The sequence below is a fragment of the Pseudophryne corroboree genome, chromosome 1 (genome assembly GCF_028390025.1).
Source record: "Pseudophryne corroboree isolate aPseCor3 chromosome 1, aPseCor3.hap2, whole genome shotgun sequence".
NCBI lineage: Eukaryota > Metazoa > Chordata > Amphibia > Anura > Myobatrachidae > Pseudophryne > Pseudophryne corroboree.
The window spans coordinates 689,591,069-689,596,757 of NC_086444.1; the positions used below are offsets into that span (position 1 = coordinate 689,591,069).

The following is a 5,689-nucleotide window of genomic DNA, read 5'->3' on the forward strand; positions in this document are numbered from 1 at the left end:
TCATCTGTCCATTGCATATTCTACAGGATACGTCAAGCAGAAATCGACATAGCTTTGACTCTAGGACCCAGTATACCCATGTCTCTTTGGGCATGTTTTATATATACATATCTCTTAAGACAGCATCTTTAATATATATATATATATATATATATATATATCCATATATATATCTATATGCATACTAGGGTCTCAATCTCTGCTGATAAGGTACCTGTCCACGCTGCTACAGCGCTATAAACCCATGCCGACACAATCGCCGGTCTGAGTAGTGTACCAGAATGTGCACGCTATCTGCAGGATCCCTGAGAATAGCTGTTACGTCAGAGCTACCTTTTGGGCAAACGTGACACCCAAGGGGAAGATTCCCATCATATCCTGGCCCTAGTGGGGAAAGGATACTGCCTGAGAATTCTTTGTGGGAAACTGCAGTCTCTTGTCTGGAGATTCCCGCTCTTTTTCATCATGAGAGGAGGGAAATTTACCTCAGCTTTCTTCCCCTTAAACATGTGTACCCTTGTGTCAGGGACAGATGAGTCATCAGTGATATGCAAATCATCTTTTATTACAATAATCATATATTGAATACTTTTCTGCCATTTTGGCTGTAACTTTGCATTATCTTAGTCGACACTGGAGTCAAACTCCGTGTCGATATCAGTGTCTATTATTTTGGATAGTGAGCATTGAGAGACTCTAACGGTCTCTGCGACATAGGGACAGACATGGGTGGATTTCCTGTCTGTTCTCTAATCTTTTGTGCAATAAATTCACCTTAGCACTTAATTACACATATCCAAACAGGTGTCTGCGTTGTCGACGGAGACGCCCTCTCACACATATTTGCTCCATCTCCTCCTTAGGGGAGCCTTTTACCTCAGACATGTCGACACACATGTACCGACACACCACACACTCAGGGAATGCTCTTCTGAAGACAATTCCCCCATAAGGTCCTTTGGAGAGACAGAGAGAGAGTATGCCAGCACACACCCCAGCGCTATTAACCCCGGAATAACACAGTAACTTAATGTTAACCCAGTAGCTGCTGTTTATATTGATTTTTGCGCCTAATTATGTGCCCCCCCTCTCTTTTTACCCTCTTCTACCGTGTAACTGCAGGGGAGAGACTGGGGAGCTTCCTCTCAGCCATGCTGTGGAGAAAAAACATGGCGCTGGTGAGTGCTGAGGAAGAAGCCCCGCCCCCTCGACGGCGGGCTTCTGTCCCGCTTTTATGTACAATTTTGGCGGCGGCTCATACATATATACAGTGCCCAACTGTATATTATGCAAACTTTTGCCAAAGAGGTCTCTAATTGCTGCCCAGGGCGCCCCCCCCCTGCGCCCTGCACCCTTACAGTGATCGGAGTATGTGGGTGTAGTGTGGGAGCAATGGCGCACAGCTGTAGTGCTGTGCGCTACCTCATATGAAGACTGGAGTCTTCTGCCACCGATTTCGAAGTCTTCTTGCTTCTTTCACCCGGTTTCTGTCTTCCGGCTCTGCGAGGGGGACGGCGGCGCGGCTCCGGGATCGGACGACCAAGGGTGCGATCCTGTGTACGATCCCTCTGGAGCTAATGGTGTCCAGTAGCCTAAGAAGCAGGACCTATCTGCAGTGAGTAGGGCTGCTTCTCTCCCCTCAGTCCCACAATGCAGGGAGTCTGTTGCCAGCAGAGCTCCCTGAAAATAAAAAAACCTAACAAAATACTTTCTTATAGAAAGCTCAGGAGAGCTCACTAAGTAGCACCCAGCTCGTCCGGGCACAGATTCAAACTGAGGTCTGGAGGAGGGACATAGAGGGAGGAGCCAGAGCACACCAGTATCCAAATTCTTTCTTAAAGTGCCCTGTCTCCTGCGGAGCCCGTCTATTCCCCATGGTCCTTACGGAGTCCCCAGCATCCACTAGGACGTTAGAGAAAACAGAAGTCGTATTTGAAAAATTCAACCAGTCTCCTAATGAACCTGAGTGAAGTCCATTGGCTCCCCTCCTATAGATGGGTCACAATCGATGTTCAAGCCCTGTATACTTCTATCCCACATTCCAAGGGATTAAAAGCAGTTGAGAGAATTTTAACAGTTGACAATAATGTCACTGAAGATGAAAGAGAATTTTTGTTGTAAAGTATCTGGTTTGTCTTGAATCGCAATTACTTTGAGTTCGAAGGGTATTATTACCTTCAGAAACAAGGAACTGCGATGGGGACGAAATTTGCCCCATCGTATGCGAATATATACATGGACCAGTGAGAACAAGAGTACATATATACTGAGGATGATTTCAGACACTCCAACATTAAATTTTACAAAAGATACATCGATGATTTGATTCTAATATGGGATGGCGAGTTAGAGACACTTGCTAGTTTCATTTCCTGTATTCAAGACAATCCATATAACCTGGGGTTTACGTACAGACAACATCCCTCAACAATGGATTACCTTGATATCCTTCTTAGCATTGATGATGGAGGAATATTGAACACTCAAACCTTCTTTAAAGAAACCGACGCCAATAGCTTCATACCACATAACAGCTGTCATCTCACTAGATGGAAGACAACAGTACCCTTCTCCCAGTTTACGAGAATGAGGAAGAATTGTAACAACATGACCAGTTATTGGGAACAATCGTCCGCATTAGTGGAGCAGTTTGTGGATAGGGGATATGGAGAAGCTGAGCTCCGGAAGGATCAAATCCGAGCATCAAAGCTAGATAGGAACAGATTCTTAATAATTAATTGATGATATATTAATTGAATTTAATTATTTATTAAGCGCCTGGTTGCAGTTTGTGTGAGGAACAGATTCTTCACAACTGAAAGAAAAATTAAGGACAATCAGAATAATGAGAGACCCTTCATCACACAATTTAATCAAGAAAACATGAAAATTAGACACATTTTGAACAGACACTGGCAGCTTTTACTTAAGGATCCTATACTTGGACCACATCTTCCAGAGAGACCCAACATGGTATTTAGGAAGTCAAAAAACCTTAAGAACATTTTGGCCCCAAGTCAGTTACAATCTTGCCAATCCACTAGTGATAATATTGTCAAACACCCTTTAATGACAAGAACGGGATTATTCCCTTGCAATAAATGCATTTGTTGTAGACACATAGATAAGAAGGATTTCTTTTGGAAGGATGAAAGGATGAGAACTCATAAGTTGAGGACCATTTTCACGTGCAACACGAATTATTTTATCTATAAAATCAGTTGTACTTTTAAGCTTTCTTACACTGGTAAGACCAAGAGGAGTTTGAAAATAAGAATTCAAGAACATTTAAGAAATAAAGTCCAAAATCACAGTCTCCCTAGACATTTCCAGGAATATCACAATTCGGATATCCAGGGTCTAACGTTTACAGTTGTTGATCATATTCAAGAAAATAAAAGTGGAGGCGACAGAGATCTATATTTGGCCCAGAGAGAATCTTATTGGATCTATAATCTATACTCTGAACACTCTTATTCCGAATGGGCTTAATGAGAACATAGATATGACTTTTATAGGGAGTGGATCTATGCCTTCATCCCCCCCCCCCCCCCCTGTTCTTCTATTGTCTCTTTTTTCTTTTTCTTGAGTATCATATATTAATATGAGTGTAGTTACCAGGTTTCTAGTCCATTTCTTTGGGCTTTGGCTGGACACTCCCAAAGTATATATTAAGGGTCAATCGGTGGGGGATGTTTAGGTAATGTATTTCAGTAGTGTACCACTTTAAGACTATTCTGAAACTCTATAAACAATTTGTTTGTGTACTGAACAATATGTAAAATGTACAAAACACCCTTACTATGTAAAAACTGAGCCTTGTTCATTATGAATGTTAAAAGCCATATATTTTTTAAATGAGTACTCTAATAGTACTCTTTAATCATAATTTAGGTAAAGTTAACCCATTTGTCTATATCTTTGAGTACTAAGATTGTAATTACTATGAATCACTAATAGGGAGTTTATATGTTATAATAATGGACGCTGTCATAAGAGTTTATTCTGTATTTAATAAAATAATCAGCGCCATAGCAAAATTTGCTCATTTTTAGTAACCTTATTAAACTCACTTAATAGTTCACATATATTTGTTTAATACTTAAAAACTTGAATTGTACTGTTTAAATTCAGTGCTGCCCCAGTAGATTGGATCATGTGACCGGATCATAGAATTAAACTCCTCTGTAGGAGGTGTGACGTGTTGGTCACTATGGAGCTGGAGCGCAAGTCGCTCTCCGTTCCAGCGTCCTCCGATCACGTGATGCGGTCACGTGACGGGAACGGCTTCCCCATCATCTCGGACTGTAAACATCCTGCGGCGCCGGAGAACAGTGTCTTCGGCTCCAGCGCCCGTGTGATAAAAAAAAAAAAAACACCACGTAATCAATGCTACTTTGGGTAGTGAGGGGAATTCTTTATGCCCCAAGAGTTGGTATATATTTAGACCATCGTTTTAATAAGCAGGAACAATGTTAAACTATACGTCCCGCCCTCATTTTTTCCGATTGGTTTGGTAAATTGTCACTCAATATCTTTTCTAACACATAGTGAATAGGGAATTATGGGTAATTTAATGAATTAAGCTAGATGCAGCACATTTTATAAATACCTATTAAGGATTTATACACTTTGTAAGACATCCACATATTATTAATCTAATTAGGCACTATTTCGGATCGTATTATATTTCTAATATAAGTTATTTATAGATAATTGAAGCACCAATCAAACTGGGGAGGGAAGTGAGATCATTTGGCTTCTCCCTATATAAGCATGTTTCCAGTTCCCATGCTTCATTGCATGGATGCTGGATCACTGCTGACTGTCTAGTGGAAGGTAAGGTCTTTTCCCCATGACATTCTGAGCAAGGCTCTGTTTAGTTCAATGTGATTTTGGAATTTTCCCCTACTTTGCATTAATGTGTACTGATTATTATTTGTAACAAATGGACACATACATTTATAATTATATTTTTATGCAACACTTCATAATTATGTGCTCATAGTATTATCTCCACTAGCTGTCCATTTGCAGTTAGTTAATTTGTAAGCACCCTATAGTTCTATTTGTCTGTGTATATACACTCCTTGGCCATGTGGATCCTATTAGAGGGATTATATATATGTGTATTCCTATTAGGACTAACCGAATATAGGTCCTAATTGTTGCTATGTAATTAACTCTCCAGGTTCCAGATCCATATGAAATTATAAGGACCTTGTATTTGTATCTGCATTTTTCATCCATAATTGACCCAAGAGGAATGTTGTTATTATAGACTGTGTACGTGGGTTTCAAAAAATGAATATACTTATTGCATCAATGGTTGGATACCATACTGATAATTTGTAGGTACACAACTACATGTTCTTTATATAGAAGTATTTAACAATATACCCCTGATTATTAAAACTGTTAGACACCTTATCAAGAGAAAAAAGTGGTAAAATATGCCTGTTGATAATTTTGAATTAAGGCTATGGTACTTAATCGTAACATCATATTAAATAATCCTTATGTTAGACTAGCTAAAATACCCCTGATAAGAGGTTGTTCTCCATACCAGTGGGCTATAATGAGAGTTGCCTCTAAGAACAGGCCCTTTTCCCCCCATATATCTTTCATTATGATAAGGTTGGATATTAATTAATGGTAATTAACTCACCAGGTCCCCCACCTTTCTTGC

General features: G+C 40.0%; 1 long non-coding RNA gene across 2 annotated transcripts in view; it reads left to right on the forward strand.

The window, feature by feature from the left end:
- The first annotated feature begins 4,413 nt into the window (after positions 1-4,413).
- Positions 4,414-5,689, forward strand: part of LOC134935019 (uncharacterized) — a 23,065-nt gene continuing 21,789 nt past the window's right edge. The window contains exon 1 of one of the 2 annotated variants that reach the window (XR_010179868.1): positions 4,414-4,839. This is a non-coding gene — a long non-coding RNA (uncharacterized LOC134935019). Of the gene's footprint in view, positions 4,840-4,866 lie in introns of those variants that run through there. The other variant, XR_010179898.1, reaches the window with a different exon arrangement.